At 39.5% G+C, this 21,304-nt stretch overlaps 1 long non-coding RNA gene across 1 annotated transcript in view; it reads right to left on the bottom strand.

The window, feature by feature from the left end:
* LOC129202254 (uncharacterized) overlaps window positions 1-21,296 on the bottom strand; it is a 60,054-nt gene extending 38,758 nt beyond the window's left edge. The window contains exons 1-2 of the long non-coding RNA XR_008575662.1: window positions 21,165-21,296; window positions 20,316-20,376 (exon numbers count right to left, since the gene is read on the bottom strand). This is a non-coding gene — a long non-coding RNA (uncharacterized LOC129202254). The remainder of the gene's footprint in view (window positions 1-20,315; window positions 20,377-21,164) is intronic.
* Window positions 21,297-21,304: the final 8 nt, after the last annotated feature.

The following is a 21,304-nucleotide window of genomic DNA, read 5'->3' as shown; positions in this document are numbered from 1 at the left end:
GAAGAATCCATACAGTTGGACACATTTCAGACTTGTCACTGCAGAGGGCCCTCCCTATACCCGGGATACATGAAAGGCCTCAGACCTACTTATGTTCAGTGGCGGTCAAGGACAATAAACCTATGAGATGGGCAAGAAAGAACTGTCCCAATGAACAGCTATATGGCACTATAGAGATTCTGCACAAAATGTTAAATACAATGGTTCTTACAATGTAATGATTTCATGTATGTACTGGAGTTAATTTTCTGTTTTGAAAAAAGAAATGCAGGATAGATTTAGACAAATAAATGTTAGGGGTTTTGCTTATAAATGCTTTCTTTGCACCATGTTATATGAATTGTTCTATTTCAATAGCTTCCATCTCTTCACGGCATATCATCATTGAGATCTTCCCATTATTATCACCTGCTCAGTGTTTTATATTAAGAAGAGTCTTTGCATTTTTCTGCTGCTGTTAGGCCACTGACTAGTAGTTAAACTACAAAATGCAAGATTCTTTCTTCATCCTGCAAGTTAGTATCAAAAAACCTTAATGTTTTCAGTCTTTGGGTGCTATCTGATATCAGTGCTCTATAGTCAATGTCATTGAACACTAAAATCAATTTCCTTATGATGTCACCTGTCTCACTATTAACCGCAGTAAAAGCTGCTGGAAGGATCTTTATGTAAGAAAGAAACTGTGAGGTCACCATCAGTATACTGCATACTTTCATGTTATGACCATGATGAAGGTTAGGTAAATGGTGGCAGAGCAGTATGTTCCATTACCAATTTGAGGATATAGGACCAAGGCACAGTTTACCTAACCAACCGAATGTCAGACCTCTGTGGCTTGTTGGAAAGAAGAGAAACCTATGATGGAATCAAGCATCTTAATTATATCTTGTGTATTCCTAAAGCAGTGTTCTCCTTCCCTAAACACTGAAATGAGACCACTTATTTAGTCAAAGGGTATTCAGTTGAAAAGCTTCCTCACATTGCTTTTTCTCAGGACCAACTTACCAGCTCCTATCACTGGTTCACTGTTTTTGCTATCTGACCCCTCAAGTTCTCATTTTAACACTACTTCAGTCACAACCACCCAAATAATTATGCAAATCTGTTCTTGGGTCTCTACTTGTACAGTAAATACACTTGTAATGTCAAATGGCCTTGCTCTCCGTTGTTGTCCCAACTCCTTGTTTCTTGATTATTCTTAGTGCACTTGCATTACATTGTTAACAACACAGTGCTGTCCTTATTTCAGGTATTTTGAAGGGTGGACAATGACACTTTTTTTTTTTTTTTTTTTTAAATTATGGCCACTACCTTGGGGCGCAGGTCAAACACTGTTGTGGCTGGTTTTGTGCAAAAAGGGACTATCCCCTTGTGCAATGTGGATTCAGGCCACTCTCCTCTGTGTGGCCGATGGGCCAGGGATAGTCCCCTGAGGTCAGTGCCCTGGGTGATGTAAAGCTGCAGAGTTGGCGGCCCCTCTAGGCTACACAGATGAGCCCCATTTAGATCCTGTGGGGCAGTGGAACTCCTGCCATTTTGGTGACCTGCAACCAGAGTGCAGCCATTGCCTCTTAATATTAAACCAAGTCCATTTCAGTGAGATTTAACCTGAACCATAAAAGCACGCTTCATTTCTTGCAGCTTCACAGGCTCCTCTGCATGTGTCCATGTGCCTATTACTATTTTGTAAGTCATTAAGATGATCTTTGTTTCCTAAATGACAGCAGAAGACTTTTGATTCTCTTCTTCCATCTGTGCCCATAAGAGGACACAAGAGGCATGATTTCTTCCTCCACTGAAAATCATTCTCTACAAAGAATCACTCTTCAGTCATTTCCCCACTCTTAATACAGCACTTGTCTTTATACAATTCAGCACCTGATCCCCAGCAATACAGCATGCAATTTCATATTCCACACAGCTCTCTTCCACTCTGCAAGTGCATATGCAGTACACATGTGGCTCACTGATGTTTTCACATTGGGAATCTTCTCTCCTTGGTAATGAGTCCAACCCAACCCCCAGATCCAAATGACACAATGTACTCGTTTTCTCTTCATGAATTTCACCAAATGTGTTGTTGCTTTGAACTTGAATAAACCAGTAGGAAAAACAGAGCCCTACACTACCATACTTAAAACAGGCATGTCCTTTTGCACCTAAAGCAACAGAACTTTATTAGGAAGCTGTCAGATATAGACAGACAGATTCAGGATATTACAGCTGCATAGGTCAGCAGGAAAGAGCAGCAGTAATAAAGAAGACAGATGATCTGCGGTACTCCTGATTGTTGCTGCTATACCAACAGAGGTGCAAGTGCTTCTACCATATCTGGAGAAGCTAATACCTTTGTCCTAGAGGTATTGCCTGAATGTGGAGTTACACCACCCTAGACAATGCAGTGTGGGGTGTAGGTGGGGACAAATGTGCCCCCTAAAGTCTCTCTAGCACACCATGCTTCTTCATCCTTTGTGGTGCAGCAGGGACCTTTTGCTGCTATAAACCTACATGTAAAAAAGGGTTATAGCAAACATTATGCAGTTAGTTACTGCTAAGATTGACCTCTTTCATGCTCAGTTAGGAGACTTTTTCCTCTCCCAAGAGTTCTGAGAGAGACACTGTAATCAAAGACTAGTGCAGAAAACTTCTCCTTTAATAATGATCTTCCTTCCTTTTTTCTGCTCTCCTAACATGAGAGAAGTGACATTTTTCCTTAATAAGAAGGATTGGAAGGGCTGAACGAAACCAGTCCCCAGCACCATAGCATGCTGCTGTTTCAGTGGAAGCTTTGTCTCATTGACAGTTGCTGTCACTAGCATCAATAATTTAAAGCCACAGACGCTGTGAAGTTGTAAATAATTTAAAAAATATAATTCATGTCCGTTCTTATTGCTGTAGCTCAGTCAGGATCCAAACTTTTTTTATACCTGTGTTTATACTAAGGATCACACACAATAGCCAGCCTGCAGCAGTTCCTTCAAAAAAGCTCTTATTATTTTTATTTAGTTAATATTTCAACATTATGTTCTAGAGAGCAGAGGCTCTGGCATACTGTAGCACACTGGAACAGCAGGTTCTAAAATTCTTTCTGTTAAAAGGTTCCCTGGAAGAATGGGAGCATCACTAAGTCATAGAAAACCCTTAAATAATGATTTGACAAAAAAAAACAGAGTTCTCACTGGTTGCCAGAATGTTATACAAAAATATATTGAGTCAAAGTATGATTAAGATGTGCTGCATCTAACAATTCTTCCTCCAAGAAACATTAAACCAAACAAAAACCAACCAAACAAAACACACACGCACAAAAAAAACCAAAAACAAACAATCAAACCCAAACCACCAAACTAATTCTAAAGTTACCTGGGACTTAAAAGAGCCCTACAGGATTTTTTTCCCTCTTCATAGAATAAGAAATAATGCTGATTGCAAAGAAACCTTGTGAAGTAAGTTTTCCTTAAGGACGACTTTCTGACAAGGACCCATTCCAATAACTTCAAGTTTCTTTCCTGATATGAAGCATTCATAAATCAGATGCTAATTAATTATCTGAGTTTAAATGCTATGGGACTAGTTAAGTCTCCTAAGTGACAAGTGCTTTTGAACCACAGACATTCCAGTATTATTGAGATATATTGAGGGATTACTTCTTGTCTTGTAAAAGGAAACATCAAGAATCAATGCAGTTGTTGCTCATGAGAATATTCCTGTCACTAAGATAATTTACATGCATTAATATTTTTTGCCTATACGAGTAAGGTTGTTTGAGTATTGCTGTTGAACTCAGTTATTGATATGCTGTTTTTTCTGATGAAGCTCATGAAAGCCTTCTGATATGGGCCTCATATAGGGTTCAGGAAAGGTTTTTCTTGCTTACTTTTTGTTTATTGTCTTCCTTTTCTTTTATAAAAGGAAGAAAAAGTTTTGAATTTTTCTAAACATTGATGCTATTGTTTTAATACGCTATCCTATTTTTCCTGTGGGGGGAAAAAACGCTTGTCGCTGGCAGGAAGTCTTTGTTCCATCTCCTTTCAGTTGTAACAGTAAGTTTCAGAGCCCGCAAAAGAAAAAGTGGCTTGTGTGCTGACTAGCTATAAAAAAAGTAAACTAAAACAGTTGTGACGGCACAAGAAATCCCTAGATACAGAAAGGAAGAAAAAATAATATTCAAGGTTTGTAAAGGAGGTTCAGTCTGTATTTTCTATAAACTTTTACCAAACTCTTTTCATTCCACTTGTTCTCCCAGTAGAAAGCTATGTAGAAAGCTTTCCCTTTTTACCAGTAACATCTCATTCCTAAAGAAGGGTAGCCTTAGACCCTACCTAATGGCATCAGATTAGATGATGGGGGATGTTTTCATTTTTTCAACGATCCATGTTCTTGGTTGCTCTTACTACAACTTTATCCATTGTGTGGCCTACTCTGAATAGGCTGTTGTAACTCATGCAGAATTCAGCTATATTTTTAGGTACAGAAACGTCCAATAACATTCACATCATCCAACCTTCCAGCTTCTTTCTTTTGTACTCAGATTTCCGTAACCTTCCTAGTTATTTCATTGTACGGGATCAGACTTTTTTGTTGGGTTTATGTGAGCAAATGCAGGTTTACCTCTGAGCTAATAATCTTGAACAGGTTTAGAGTCAATGGAGAAAAAATGGACACTTCTAGGCAACAATTAGCTGTGTCAAAAATCATGCCTTTAAATTGTCTATTTCTACCCAATAGTATAAGGGGAGCCAAGGATGACTTCTTCAGATGTTTAAACATCTATACAGAAGAAACACAAAGTTGTGTGAAGTGAGTCATATCGTGCCCCTGTCATTCTAAAAGACATGGAGACCTCCCAAGGGACAGACTGAAAAACATGCTTTAGACTCAGTCTTCAATCATAGGCAGAACACAGTACGATTCCTAGCGTCACTCACACTTGTAGTTTAGCCAGAACAAAACTTTGCATAACAAAGTCAAACACACTTCTACAGCAGATGGACAGGCAGGACCTTTTCATTCAGCTAGTACTAGTCTGAGTAGTATGAAAAATAAAACTCTCTACAAAACTCAGATTTCTGTATATGGTTAAACAACTTTGTGGGTGCACCCAGAAATGACCCCAGATCTTCAAAACTTAAACTAATTTGCCTTCTATTGGAAATTCTGGATAGTGTCCTCATGTCTTGCCATTTTAGAATTAAAGAGCTGATTCTGAGCATCTTTACTTCCTTTGTCTTCAGCAGCAATTCAATCCAACAGTGCCAGCTGCAAGGCACAGTAAGTTTCAGGCATCACTTTCTTACCAGACTACCCACCAACAGATTGAAATAAGAGACCACAAGGCTAACCCTCCCAGTTTCTTCTAATAGCACATCATGTCTGGCAGACATACGCTAGTATCTGAGAGGAAGGTGTCTTAGAAAATGGACGAAACTATCATCATCTCCTAGCACGTGTTGTTCAGTCTGTTACAGCTGACTAAGGGTTAACAGTCTTGACCAAATGCGTGGTAAAGTATAATGTGACCAGCAATAAGATACTGTTATAGAGCATGAACTTCAAAGCTCTTTTTAGACTATTTTAAGAAAGTTTTAAAACATTTGGATCGGAACAGAAATATCCGGGTATTGGAACTGGATTTGAAAATCTACTGTAAACATCCATTAGAGCTTCCAAATGCAACTTTTAGGTCCTTTAGCTGGGGAATTGCTAAATTCTTTTTTCCAGGTAATTAGGGGTAAATAATATAATGTTCAGCTACAGAAGCCATACATCTCCAAAAACAACTGAGTATGATCTCTAGTTGCATCCTAAAAATCTTGCACAGGATTGTATCATCTGGAAGTACATGAGTAAATTAATATATAGATCCACATGCCACAGAAAGGTTTAGGGACCTCAGTATACATTTGATAGGTTTTTCTTATTCAGAATTACTAAGGCATGGTTTCATGCTGCAATAATTAGAAATCCTTAAATTAGATCTTTCTATAAATGAATGTCTATAGCAATAAGCATGGAAATCTTTTATATATATATAAAAGAGGGGTTCATGGTTCTAACCAAGGATTCTATTTTTACCACCTTGGGTCCTACATCACAAGTCAGATATTTTTCAAATTATATTGAATAATTGTTTACCATTTCTCCTCACCTTTGAGGAGAAAAGAAGGCTCAAGACAAGAAGGTACCAATTCTAATTAATCATGTGGCTAAATCTTCTTTAAATTATAATCCTTCTTTGCACTGCACATTTACACACAGGATATAGAACTTCCTTTTTCTAGTCCCATTTTTCAGATAGTTATTAAAGGGAAAGCTTTAAACTGGCATTCCCCAAACCATTCCTAAATGTTCACTCTTTTACATGTTTGTTTTACAAATGTCCAAGGTCCAACACCTTTGTCTTTGATGAACTAGAATTCCCACTGAAACATCCACTGGAGGAAATTATGCTCTCTCTACAAATCATAGTAGCTGAGCACTGGCCAAGCAGCTGTTGTACTGTGTTTACAAAGTTGTTTGCATAGCAATGGTAGATTAAATAACATTTATGTAAGCAGCCTATTAACGTGTTATCTGATCCTAGTATATCTTACTGTTAATGTGAAACTGGCCTAGTTCTACCCCGCGTGACTTTGTATATTTACCTTGGATGTTTGGAGTTCATTGTTAGCTTCCACTGCAGCTGGAGAGGTTAGGATCTTGGGTAGACCAGTATTCTCCTGGTGATGCTTGAACATTGCATCGATTATACAGTGTGACAAGGTTTTTAATTTAAGTGTTCAGGAAAGAGCTTGAAGTTAGCCAAATCTAAGCTTTGGTGTCCTTAACTACTTAGTAGGCAACAGAGTTTGACAATTGGTATTTGATACTACTAGGTTCCTTAGATGTTTCCCTAGTATTCACTGCAGCTTCATCCTGTGGCCTTATTACACCTACAGCCCACCAGTCTGCTCCCTCAAGGGGTGGAGGAACATGCTGCTCTTTCAGTCTTTTCAGTCACTTCTCTGAGTCTTACCTGGGTTAGAGATATATTAAGAAGAAGCAAGAATGAGAGGAAGAATGGATGAATAGTGAGATCAAGCCAGGTGAGTTCTGATTTGGAGGCCTTGGGATAAGACTTTTGAGAAAAATGTTTTTTAGCTGAGAAACCTGAAAAACTTCACCTTTGGAGGTAGAGAATGACCAGTGAAATCCTATATATTGTATGCTTGCCTATACACTAGAGTAGTTCCTCCACTTCCAAAGCTTCAATAAATAACAGTACTTACCAAGAGCATTGCTTTTCAGAAAATTATTTCATGTAAGTAGACTAATATTTATCTATTTCATCCATATTCTATGACACCTACAGGCCAGAGGACAGCTGTGCAAAAGAGTGAAGATTATTTTTAGGGGAAAAAAAATTCTTGCCCGCTCTATCACCAGAAAAGATATTTATGATGAGGCATATACCACTTGTGTTACTGAGCTAATAACAGTACTGAATTCACATGCTTTTCTTCTTTTGTTTTAAAGTGGAGCAAACAACTGCTTTCCTAAATCTCTCCAAGGACATCTTTAAAGGCATAGCTGTAGATTAGCAAGAAAGAACTTTACAAAAGCATTGTGTAATTCCCGAAAAGTCTATTCACTCTGAATAGCTACATTGTTCCACATAAAAATGCACAGATATTAAAATATAGTGCTTTTCACCAATGGCTATTGAAAAATTACTGCCTAAAGAGCATTGTGACAGTTTTTATCTTCCTCAAATTGAAATAGGTCAGGGAAAAAAAGGAGTGTTTGCAAGAGGGCAAGGAATGCTGTAATTTCTGTTTGCCACTGGGTCCCACGAAAACAATGAATTTGAGTTGCCTTGGGCTGGTGAGACATGGTGTCCAACCCAGCTGTGAATACAGCTTCGGTAGTGACTCTATGAAATGAAAACTTGCTCAGGAGAATGTGAACACATGGGGAGGGAGGAAAGGTGTCAATACAGAATCAAGAAATAGAAAAGGCATGGTAAAATTTTTATCTGCTGAAGGCCAGATATATCTTTTCAGAAATGTCACCAGTCTTTTTTTTCCTGTGAGCTCCTTAAACAAGTGTCACATTACTGGGGAGACTACTTTGTTAATACAGTACATGTAAAAGCTAGAATAGAAAAGATCAACTTGAATTAACACCAATCACTGTCTGCTTTTCAGCTCTTAATGTACAGTCTTAATTGATCAGAGCTGCTGTCCATACTTCAGAAATGATTTTGTTCTTTTTGTTGCGCATGGCAAAATATCTGGTGTCTGTTTTCAGGGTTTCAAAATCTCCCAATCTTTGTTTACTTTGTCTCCCCTTCTTCCTTTCATAAACGGTTTCTGATTCTTCCTAGGTACCCCTGAGTACTTCCCAATGGGAAGAACCATATCCTGGGTGAGAAAATAAGAAGTTAATTTTAACCTGCTCTGTGAAATTAGTGGAGACTCCAGCCAAAGCTCTATTTATTTTAGTGAAAGACTTCTAACCATGATTGCCATTAATATTGCCATTACCACGTGACTTAAGGAGACAAATTTAGAGGTTATTGAATATCATAGAATCATAGAATGGTTTGGGTTGGAAGGGACCTCAAAGATCATCTAGTTCCAACCGCCCTGCTGCAGGCAGGGACACCCTCCACTTTGGTTGCCCCAAGCCTCATCCAACCTGGTCTTAAACACTTCCAAGGATGGGGCCTCCACAACCTCTCTGGGCAACCTGTTCCAGTGCCTCACCACCCCCACAGTAAAGAATTTCTTTCTAACATCTAACCTAAATTGACCCTCCTTCAGCTTAAACCCATTACCCCTTGTCCTGTCACTACACTCCCTCATAAACAGTCCCTCTCCATCTTTCCTGTAGGCCCTCCTCAGGTACTGGAAGGCCGCAGTGAGATCTCCCTGGAGCTTTCTTTTCTCCAGGCTGAACAACCCCAACTCTCTCAGCCTGTCCTCACAGGAGAGGTGCTCCAGCCCTCTGATCAGCTTCGTGGCCCTCCTCTGGACTCGCTCCAACAGCTCCATGTCTCTCCTGTACTGGGGCCTCCAGAGATGGATGCAGTACTCCAAGGTGGGGTCTCGCAAGAGCGGAGTAGAGGGGCAGAATCACCTCTCTCAACCTTATATATATCACTTATATATCTTTCATATCACTTATATATCTTTATATCTTTCCCTCGACCTTATATATCTTATATATCTTTCACTACCAACTCCATCTACCATCTCCTCTGGTTGCTCTGGATTTAATTCAGTTTACCAGAAAACAATTTTCCTCTTGTAGCCTATACCAAGCAATTGGTACCACTGCCTCCTATTTTCACTGTTAATCTTTAACAAAGTGCTGTGATGTAACTAATTCTTGTTTGCATTGTCTCTTTTTGAGACAATGGTCTATGGTCCCAAACTCAATTTATTTTAGCTTTCCTTCAGCATCATGTCTCAAGACTTACTGATTCACAGTTGAAGGAAAATAATTCAGTTAGCTTCCTGACAGAAACAGAAGGACTTCTGGAGTAGGTATTTTTGCCTCCTGGGTTTATCTAAGGCTATTCTTTGTTTTTATTCTCCCTATATATATTTATGGGGCCGTATTAGTTATATTTTCATTTGACTTTGCATGAAGAGCATATGTGATTATTAGCCGAATTTTGCAAGATTAAGAGACCCAGGAGTTTTTCATGCCAGTTTCTACGTTTGTACATGAAATGATTATCAGGGTATCTTATAGCAAGATGTCCTTTTGCTAGAAATTTGTCAAAAGCTTTTCTGGTATTTACTGTAGGAAAACTTTTCCTTGAGGATGTATGACCTAACTCCTGTTCATAAAGCTTCAGCCATTAAAGACTGAAAAGACTATTCCATTATCTGAAATGATGAAAGATTTCTTGTGGGTTCCAAAATCTTTGTGTGCCTTTCCTATTCCAGGAACTGATTCGAGGGGGAGGAAGCAAGATCAATATCACCCAAACAAACAATACCATAGATGTCAGTGTCCCTCCCTGGTAACCAGGGGCCAAGATTTGTTTCTCATACAAGAAGCCAACTTGTAACACTGATCTCTGCAACACTCAACAGTGAGGACTGAACTTCGTCCCAGTGGGTCTAATGCAAACCAGTCTGCTATTCCGAGGAAGAAGGACTGAAAGGGTTAGGCAGATAGTGCTTCTTGTACTGCTCCTATGTTACGCTTCTAATACAATGTTAGGCACTCTGGGGTTCACTGTGTAAATGTCTCAGGCAACGAGATTTTAACAGCTTGTTTAGAAGAAAAGAAGTCTTGCTACTAAAAAAGTTTTTTAGAAACTGACCTACTTTAGCTTTTTTTCATAATTTGAAATCCCCAAATTCAAGACTAGGAACACAGCAAGATACTCATTTGGGTTGAATATCTTATCCCTAGAACCAAAATCCAGATCAGTTCAGGCTTTTCTCTTTAACTACTATTTGTAATCATAATGTGCTTTCTTTACCCTTAGTAATCACTTGTCTTCTGTGATGTTTAATATTGCCCAATTTCTTCTTTCACTTATAGAGCATCTACATCATGCAGACACTCAAATCTTAGATAAAAAAAAAAAAAAACTAAGAAATACTATGACAAATAAAGACCATCTGGTAGGCATAAACACAAATGAGATGTGAACCAAAAATCTCAATAAACACTGAATCACCATCAATCTAGTATACATGCAAAGTCCCAAAACAACAGAATTATTTTGCAGTGAGTAATGTATTGCTAGTGGGGTACTATGCACAGTGTGATTAATTTTCACAGTCTAATGAGTTCCCACCACCAAAAAAAGCCAGTCCAAATTTATTCTGCAGTATCAGTCTTAAATTTCATTCATTTACTCTAAAGTACATTTGTTGTGATTTTTATCTATGACATTACACTGGGAAATGTGTTTCATGTACATACACAAATTCTCGTTATTTTAGCTTCAGAATCTGTAAAGTTCCTTGCTTTCTGTTAGGGACGGAAAATGTATACAGCAGGAAGATGGTGTCATGGTTAAGGTCAGGCCACTACTTCTGATCCAGTAAAGGAGGAGTAACACATCAATTACCCACAAAGATTTGACTGAAGGTTCTTTTTGTCGCAGACGTAAAATGCTGCTGAACAACCCATACCTTATAATTAAACATCAAGGGCTAGCCTGTGCCCTGCACTTTGCTGAGGCACATGGGTTGAAATCCTGCCTACTGAGTCAATGAATTGTTGAATCAACGTCAGCAAAGCCAAAGTTTCACTCAGGGCCCAAGCCTCGCTATCACACCCTGCTGCCTGAAAACAGAGCTACTGAAGGGATAACCTGGACTTCTTGCAAATCTAACAGCTAGCTGAAGGGAAAGACATAACATCCTGTTACCTCCTGTGTACTCTCCTCGCAGGAGGAGGATTTAGAAGCCAGCAACTAATCGGCCAAAGAAAGGGTTTTTCTTATTTCAAAGGATCTTTCTTTTCCATTCCTGATAGTCATATCAAATAAATAATGATTTATCCACTGTTTTTCCATTTTCCCTTAATACTAATGACTGCAAAGAAAAATTTCAAAATCAAGGGTTTAAACCAAACAAAGCTCACAAAACTCCCTTACAAGTGTATACAGAACAAACAGGGGGATGGATATCATTTCAGAAGCATTTCAAATTACAGATAATTTTAAATTATTTATTGATATTTAATGAATGAGTGATACATGCTGTTACATTATTTAGTAGCAGAGTGCTCTTTTGGAGGGCTTTAGATTCTGTAGATATTTTTACACAGTAGCTCTAGTTTTCTTTTTTCTTTTTTTTTTCTTTTTTTTTCCTTTTTTTTTTTTAAGGACTAAATACTTAGGAAGTGTCCACTGAATGGAGTACAAACAGAGCATCTACTATCTACCTGACCTTTTTGATTGGGTTCAGCTACTTTGAATCTACGGACTCCTAACCAGGTACCAAGACGGAATGTAAGCCCGCAGTAGAAGTTGAGATTGTCCTACTTAGCCTACAGATGTACTGTGAAGTGTCAGAATTTTTTCCTAAGTTCTCAGCTACAGAAGCCACGATAAACTTGCTCCATCTTAGGAATGGCTCTGCTCTCACCAGAACTAAGTCCCCATGCTGGTATGTTGTATAGCATTCATGTGGCATCTGCTGTGAAATCCCACTGGCAGATGCTCCTAACTTCTACCATTTTTTGACACATTTTAGAAATGTGTTAAGTTGTAAGTGCAGAATAAATTAATAGTTTCTTAGTGTTATCCTAGAGTCCATAATCATCTTATTCCACAATACCATCCCTACCACTGCTGAACTCTAAGGCTACGTGGTCCCCGCAGGTAACAACTACTGTCATACAAATGTCAGAGAGAGCTCTAGAAAAGGATTTGTCCCATGAACAGGAGAGAGCTACCAGAAAGCCAGGTTTTGGGGGATCTTTTTCCCACATGGTCTGCACTATGCTAAAAAGAGCATTAGGATCATTGCATGTTCAGTATTAAAAAATATCTTCTGTAGCATAGTGCTCCCTAGTATGTTACCACTTCCTTCCGCCAACACTTTCCCCAAGAAATTGCATTAACATGGAGGCTATGGTCCATGTACTGTGCCCCCCCCCCCATCATTCTTCCTATTCTCTACAGGTAATATTTGTTTTTATTTCCTCAAATGAGGCAAGATTACCAAATCTGCCTCCTTGCTCTGTTTATGTTACACCAGTTCTACCCTAATTTCAAACACTTTTGGGGCCCCACTCTTGCAGAAGGACTGGTGGGTAACCTTCACCATTCTGAGCAACTTATTTTTCCTCTCATCGTTGCCTACATATTTGCACACTGCATGCTGCTGATGCACATGCTCCCCAGTCTCTGGTTAGAGCTGGTTGGGTCATTCTTACAAATCATGCATTACAGGAATTCTCATCCTTTAGTATTAAAATAAATTATTCATGTTCTTTACAAAATGAGCAGGTGTATTGCTGCTGATTAAATAATATGCCTAAAATACATTGTTTGCAATATTTTTTCCCCATCAATCATTTAATGAATTATTGAGAAATATTTGTATTATACTGTTTCTGGCACTGGTTATTTGGAGTCAGGGAGATAGATAAATGCCCTCTTAACATATTATCCCTCAACAGAGACTTGGACTAGGAGATGAGGGAGGTGTTGTGGGTTGCTTGTTGTGGGTGTTATGGGAAATACCTAAAAGTTTAAAAAAAAAAAAAGATAAAAGTACTAAGATTAGATACTTGTGATTCTAACTACAGTGTGACTTCTTTCTTCCTCATTCCTTTCAGAGAGGGAAAGTGGTGCAGTTCAGTAATGAATTTGCTGTACACTGAATCCAGACTGAATGTCCAGGAGAGGGAGACAATGAATAGGCCAGTAGGAAGGATTGAACACTGATGTCAATTAAACTGAAACCATGAAATAAATGAGAGGCTTCAGTGGTTGTTCTTCACAGCCACTTCAGTTTGGTATGCAAGGGAATGCTTCTGTTTTATTGCAACAGTAAATTTCAGAGCACAGAGAGAGAGAATATTGGCATTTCAATCAGGGCAGCTTCACACACACGCGTGCACACACAGCCCACTCAACTTTGTGTTGAAAGCTTTATGAAAGAAAGCCTGTAGGATATCCAAGAGATTACTTACAAGATTCTAAGGGATGGATTTTTACGAAATCCTTATAACACAGCCTGGTGCCCTTGTTGAAGTGAATTTGAAGTATGCCCCTGAGCTCCTCAGAGTCTGCAGACAATGCTCATAGGTATCAGGGTATACATGCATACCTACATTTATTACAACACACAGACATACACTTGTTTCAAATACAAAGATAAGGTGTCAATCTTTGAGATTTAAAAAAAAAAAAATCAATGGTGTTTGTAAGGGCTACTATTAATTTTCATTACCGCATCAGTCTTCAGGAAACAAGGTTTGTCTGTGTTGCTTTAGCTTCTGAAAAGAGAAAACAGCCATTGCACAGTAATATGGGAGCAGGAGTGACAGACCAAAAAAATGTTTTACATGTTCAAGTAATCACAGACTACACCATCTTATGCCTTAATATATTCTGAGAGTTTTCTTGAGAAGCTAATATTGCATGAAGATAAAATGTAGCCCTCAGCACATTAGTAAAACATTTATACACTTCTTGCTTGCTAGAAAAAAAAAGGACCTATTCCACATGTGCTAAGATGATTCTCAGAGGACTTGCAGATTTTCCTTGGACAAATTATTAAATCCAGTCTCTCTAATAAACTGGAAATGCCTTTACCAAATATGGTGATAAAGGGTGCTCCTCAATAGAATATGATAGTTCACAAAAAGAAAAAATGTATTAGTTACATTATTCAGAAAAAGACTCTAAAATGTGATATTTTATGGAGTTCTGGGAACAGAACTGATAGTTAATTTCAGTTTATACCATGTTTATAAATTACAGGAATAGACCCTGATACTAATATTCCACAGACAGGTGATACTCTAAAACCTTACAATATACCACGTGATCAGTTTGCAATTGCTACATAATTAAAATTATAACACAGTTCCCATTGAGATGTATTTTTCACCTCAGTTGAACTATCCAAACAAAGCTATTGCCGTGAGATAGGTTTCTCAGAGGAATTGATGTCTGTATGGAAGTTAGAAAGAGAAACAACTGGAATCTGGGTTTAGGAAGAAATAAAAGGAAGTAGCCCGTTTCTATAGAGAGCTTTTTACTGTCTCTGTGCACAGATTGCCTCAAATCAACTTCCCTTGCATTTCATTTCCTGTAAATTAGAGTGCCTGTCACGTTGCCATGGAATTTGATTCCCAGCCTTCAGGTGGTGCTGAATTCATTCTGATTTTGCTATGTAATTGCTGCATGACTTGTAAATTTGTTTAGTCACAATTAGTCAGCTGATAGCTTGAATCATTGGCAAAATACCACGTATAGTTTTGCTAGGTGTGACCTCATTTATTTCACAAAAAAGGATAGTTCGTAGCTCTTCTTTTCTAGTTCTTTGAATAACTTTGAAGCTCTTTATTGCTATTTAAAATATGAGCCAAGCCTGTCTGATGTATCCCACTGAGCCACTCTACTCATTGCAGCTTTTGGATGAGCAAAAAAGACGGCTTCGGACTTTGAATATATCATATGATTACTCTGAAGTCGGGACCTGAGCTTGTAATGTGACCACTGCTGTTTCAGTTTTCTTAAAGAGCTAGCAAGTCTTCTGCTGCTGAAAATTTGATGAGAAAGTTCACCTTCCCTGTGATCCTGCGTGCTGAGAACTGCATTACCCTGAGTGCAAACCCAGAGAAATCAGTAACTACCTGAATAGCAATGTACTTCTCAGCATAAGCCAGGGTGAGAGATACTGACCACAATAATTCAATGAAAAAAAGTACCTAATGCTACTTGTTTAGAGGGTAGTTTATTGTTGGGTCAGATGTACTGCATTTGTTTATTCCTGAGCAAAATACAATGGCAAAGTAATGGCAGGTAACTGCATGTAAATGTATATAGTTAAGTCCTGTGAAATAAATTTGGAGTAACTATGAGTAACCATGCTCAGTCTTTACCAGACTAGTGAATAATATTCAAGACATGCCACATGCAATAGTTCATCTTGTTTAAAGGTCAAATTCCCTGTTCTGTTAGCTGCATGGCACCTGCAGTTGCTATTGAAGATAGCACCTTCCACTGACAGCAATGATAATTGTGAAAGATGAGCATATCTGTACTTGCAGGTCTGAGAAAATAACCCAGGAAAGTGGTAAGATCACATTCAAGGGAAGGCAGGAGAATAAATTCCTGAGCATTTAGCCACATGCCATCACCTCCAGGTGGCTGAGCATAACTCAGAGTCAGAGCCGTACGCAAAGTGGTACTTGCTCTTCCAGTGTTGGTTAAGAGGATAGGACTAAGAATGGGAGAAAGAGGGGACTTAGGAGAAGAGAAAGTCACTGCCCAAGTGCCCTGCCAGGGGTGGTGCAGTAACATTTAACGCTCCGCCTGGCTGCTGCAGTAGTCATAAGGTAAAAATGGACAAAAGGGGCGTAAACATTTTGCCGTGCCCAGCAATATACTGTCCTGGCAATTGCTTTGTCTCACCTAGCACGGCCCCCCCTCAGATTGCTCTGGTAGCAGTTTACAGGTGACAACGGCTCTGCAGGGGGCTGCAGCTCCCTGTGGGAGGGAGCCAGCCCCAGTGTATAGCTGGGTCCCGAGAGGCCCAGCGATGCCAGCTCACTTTCTTCCACAGCTGAGGATATGAATTGCCCAGCAGCCTTTGTGCTAGCACAGCCAAACAACCAATTATATGCTGCAGATATGGCATACATGCTGTACTGGAATTGTTCACAATCCACATGCAATTCAAAAGCCACCATTTAACCACCCTTGTCATAACCTCAACCTTTCAGAAACTGTGCATTGTCACTGAAACAATTGTTTTCTCATGGTTTCAGGTGCCAAAGAAATCAGTGCACTCCACAAGTTTTATGCCTTCTAGCAGTTCTATTCACTTCAGACAATTGGATCAGCATTGTACAGCTGCTATTCCTGCAGTTTTTCATCATTTGCCTGAGTTTATACAAGGGATAAAACAGAGAGGGCAATTCGTCTCTTAGCCAAAGGAAAAGAGCTGGCATTTCTCTCTTGTGGAAGCAACACAAGTGTGACGAAAAGTCTGTGTGATTGGAATAGAGATGCAATTCACTGGGGAAATTCATAAGTAGAATACAGCATTTTCCTTGGACCAATTACATTTACAGTAATTATTGGCATATTATGATCAATTAGTATACAAACAAAAAAGGCAGTTCTGCTTCAGAAAAATGTAACCAATAAGGTAGAAAAATCTTATTGAAGGATATCTGAGTCACAGAGCTACGGGGTCCTGATTATTGATGATACAAAACCAGACTCATTACTGATATTACAATTTCAGTAGACACATGATTCAGCTGCACAACTAAAATGTAGAATTTATTATATTTTCTTGTCCTTATTGACATAAACTTTTTCTGTTCATGTGGAATTTCATGCTGTAAAAAGCTCACTGTCAACAGATTGAAGACAATTAGGAATATTCCTTCCTTGCTTCTCTGTTGTATATTCTAAAAAGGGTAGTGTAGTCCCATATTACGCTCTGTTCTGTCGGCATTTATGTTGAGCTGGAATGTGTATATAGCTTGTTTTGATCTCAGCCATACCATCTTTTTTGCAAAGTTAGAGTTGTTATTGAAGTTCCAGAATGAAAATATGGACTACATTTGGGGACAACAAATTTCACCCATTTGAGCAAACCAGGGAAAATGACAGACAGAGGGGAATTGCCTTGGTGTTAATAAACTGTACCTGCTGCTCTGTTTAGTACACAACAGTTCAAAGTACAGTTTTTCAGACTGCAAGCCCGGCTTCCCTGGGGACGTGGAAAGCAAGCCTGGGGAGAGTAGGGTGGGGAAAAAATGATTCCTTTGCTTAACCACTTCCACTTATAATTCAGTACAAGCCAAACTGCTGGCAGTCCATGGAATATTCAGGAAAGGTTTCTTTTTTAACCAGGAGCTGAAATAGTAATTATTCTGCAAGTAGGAAAACTGCCCTGTTGTAACATTTAACTATCAAAGTTATGTGCTTTGGTAATACAGGGGAAGGAAGAAGCAGAAAACTATCCTCTTCCTTGAAAACATTTGTGTGAGATGTAATAGCAAAATGGTTATTAAGATTCCTGTGGTGCTTTGAAGTGATTATTAGACATTTACCCATGATATATTCATAAATTTCTAGCTCTTTTCCATATTATTCCATTTTCCGCTGACATTAAATGAGACATTTTGACCCAAAGTGTTGTGTAATATCATATGTTATTAAAGAAGAGAGAAATGATTTCACAAAAACAGGGAGGTGATTCATATGTATTATTTACCTTCATCACAAGAAGGTGATAGGACTTTACCATTAAAATGCCTTAATATCCTGAATAAGAGATGTTATAGAAAAACACAGAAATGTGTATTTATTACTCTGCCTTGGTAATAATCATTGATCCTAGAGGTTTATTTTAACCCTCTTGTTTAATTTAGGGTCATTACAGTCTCCTGCGCTGTGAGCTGCAATATTTAAAACCTCATTAAGCCTATGACCTTGCAGTTAACCTGTTAGCTCACTGTTTCCTTCTCTGTGGTAGGTCTGGAAGCAAAGGATTTAAGCACTGGAGGTCACTGTATTATTATTGCAACAGAGACCCAGCAGTACACAACCCCACCCCCCTTGCATAAAATAAAAATGCAGAGCGCCAAGATCAGGACAGAGACATAGGCTGTATGTAAGCATGTCTGTCTTGTTGCTGTTGTAGGTGGTCCTACCAATGCCCTGTTATGTACCATATTCAAGAAAAACAGCTTAGAATCTGACCAGTCCATAGAGCCAGATACCTGGAAAAGACTACAGACCTGACTGTAGGCAGAATACGTGGTTTGGGAGGGACTTATGGTTTAAGGCTCTTCAGAAACTTTGTTCAGTGTTTGGTGACAATGCATATACCATCTTTATTAAATATTGATGGTTTTCATTCTCCTCACATTTCAAAAGCTTACTCCTTCCCATTATGTTTTAGTCTTGCTTACTACAGAGAACAAGTGAAAAGTGATTTAAGTGTTCTCAAAATTCATCCAAATACCATGTAAGAGCTGTGATTTCTTAAAAGGATTATATTATTCCCAAAATTAGAGCCAATGAAACATGGTTTTGTCGGTCCATGACAACAGGCATTGTATGACTGGAGAATAACTTATGGTGTAAATAGTCCTCTACTCTGGGCCCTTCACAAGCCTTGGCTCAACTCTGCCAGAGACAGCAATACAGAGCAATAGAAACTGCCCTAGTGAGAATGCAGCACAAGTCCTGACTATGGTAATCAACCGCCCTTCAAAAAAGCTTGAAATCTTGAGGGGTCTTTGTGCATTATGAGCTGCTCCTGTCAGTTTGGGTTTGAGGCACTGATGACTGAAAGACAAGAGTGTGTAATAATGATCTGAATGGAAGCAAGGCTTTATCTGAAGCATTATGTACAGTAATAAAGGTGTAAAGGAGCAGCCCATGCCACTGTGTTCATATATTTTACTTCTGGCGATCACTCGTGGCTGATTGCTTAATGGCAAACCTTACCACTAAGATGAAGCTGACACAAATCCTTTGTAATGATCTCTCACAAGCCCTTGGGTGTCCTAAGCTCTGCGTGACTATGTACCGGCCACTCTGGAACCTCTCCCCAGTACTCCAGGTATATAGGGAGTAACTGCTGAGCCAAGCATGTTCATGGCTCAGAGGTACCTTTGGCATAACAGATACCGTAAACCTAAAATCATCCAGTTTTTAGTCTTAGATATGGCATTGACAAATTTTACAATGGGTCACAAATCAACCACTTTGTTTTTCGCATTTTCATATAACTTTTCTTAATTTTGCAAAAATGCCAAAACTCTTTCGTAGCCTGTGAAATATTGTTCTCATGTTTTGATTCTTTGGCATGTGTTATTATAAAGTGTCACCATAATATGCAGACACTGCTTTATTTAGAAAACACATAGGTGTGGAAAACATCCACACCCCGAGGCACTACACCTCACCCTCAAGCCTTGCCAGCAGCCCTGTCAAGGCCATCAGCATACAATCAACTTGTCTTCAAGTTGCAACTGCACATCATAACCCAGCAATGCTGCTCTACGTATACAATATGATTCACCAAATTATCCACCCACAACTACTAAGCAAAAGGAGTGTGAATATGAGCTTTCTTTGTTTCTCATAGTTGTAAGGATTTATCTTACACAGACATCTGTGTGGAATGATCAACTTTGGTAAATGTAGGACATTTAAACAGAGACAGTATGAATTTGGGAAACTCACAGTGACCCTGAGTATTTTTTCCAAAAGAGCAAGAGGCTGAGGGGACAGAGTGAAAGATGATAAGCAACGGGTTAACCCAAGTTTAGTAGTTCCATTATGACCGGTCATGAGGGTGTCAGGAGTTTCTTTTGCTGGAAGCTTTTCCGTGACTGTGCATTTGTGCATGCAAGCTGTATTCAGCATTGTTGCCTGTTTAAAAAAATGGCAGACCTAGCTAAATAAGCTTCTACCAGACAGGAGGTAGAAGTGATAGAACTGAGCTAGAACATCAGCAGTCATGGAGATGTATAGTAACTGCTGAGGAACAGATATGCACAGTTCTGACCATCCAGGGGCACCACTGTCATTTCATCCCCTGACACACTAGTTTCTAGACAGATTTGGCTTACTTGGCCACTCATACCTCAGTGTGCAACTAGCAGCGAGCATCTGAGAAGGGCCACAAGCACGAGGACAGGCTGTCTCTGCAAAACAAAAGGGACAAGAGGAATGAGTGTGCTGTGGCTGTGTGAGTCACAGCAATCGATCATTCATCTCAGTAACTGCAGTGTGAGGACAGGCTCTGCTGTCATCTGCAGCAGTGTCCCTAGCCCTGCTGTAATGGGTCTCACCAGCCATCCCTGGGACAGGAGACAGGACACCAGGCAATCACTGGGGGTGAGTGTGGCACCGTGGCTGGCCTGGTAAACAGGGAACCAGCTTCTCCAGATGAGGAGGAAACCCATGGAGGCATCCAGTACACAAGGGCATTCGCTGTAACAGGAGTTGGCAATTTGGAGAAACATACGACTTGAATTCAAGGTTGATGTATGTTAGCTTTATGAAGATTAACCAACCTTAATTTACATGCTGCTTTTAGCATATAAGTGTACCAAGAAAAACACATTATCCTCTTGTATTTATGTCAAAAGGATGTTACTGTTGTCTATAATAGAAACAAACAATAAAACACTTGACTCCTGCTGGCACCCTTCATATTATAAAGGATTTATTATTGTGATGCCTAAATCTTGTAGAGAACAGCTTAAGGGCACACTTGATACATAAGGACCTTGAGGACTCAGAAGCCAACAAGACAGATTTTTTTTTTTTTAAATTACACAATTTATGACTGAAACGAGGATGAAAGCTCCGTGCCCCGAGGAATACACTCCCCCCAGAGCTGGCCTGTGGACACTGTGGAAGGCCTGGGGCAGCCACACACCCGTCGCTCAGGATAACCGGGAGAGGAGTTCACAGCAACGGCTTTTACCTCCGCTAGTGCCCGGCCTCCTCCACCGACTCGCACCCTTCGGCGGGCAGAAGGGCCCAGCAGCCCAGCCACCCCGTCCCGCCTCCTTGAAGAGGATGCGAGGCTGCGCCCGCACTCAAGATGGCCGCCGCCTCTAGTGT

The sequence above is a fragment of the Grus americana genome, chromosome 2, assembly GCF_028858705.1.
Source record: "Grus americana isolate bGruAme1 chromosome 2, bGruAme1.mat, whole genome shotgun sequence".
NCBI lineage: Eukaryota > Metazoa > Chordata > Aves > Gruiformes > Gruidae > Grus > Grus americana.
Note: the sequence above shows the minus strand (reverse complement) of the source record. Positions and strands in the feature narration are given on the sequence as shown.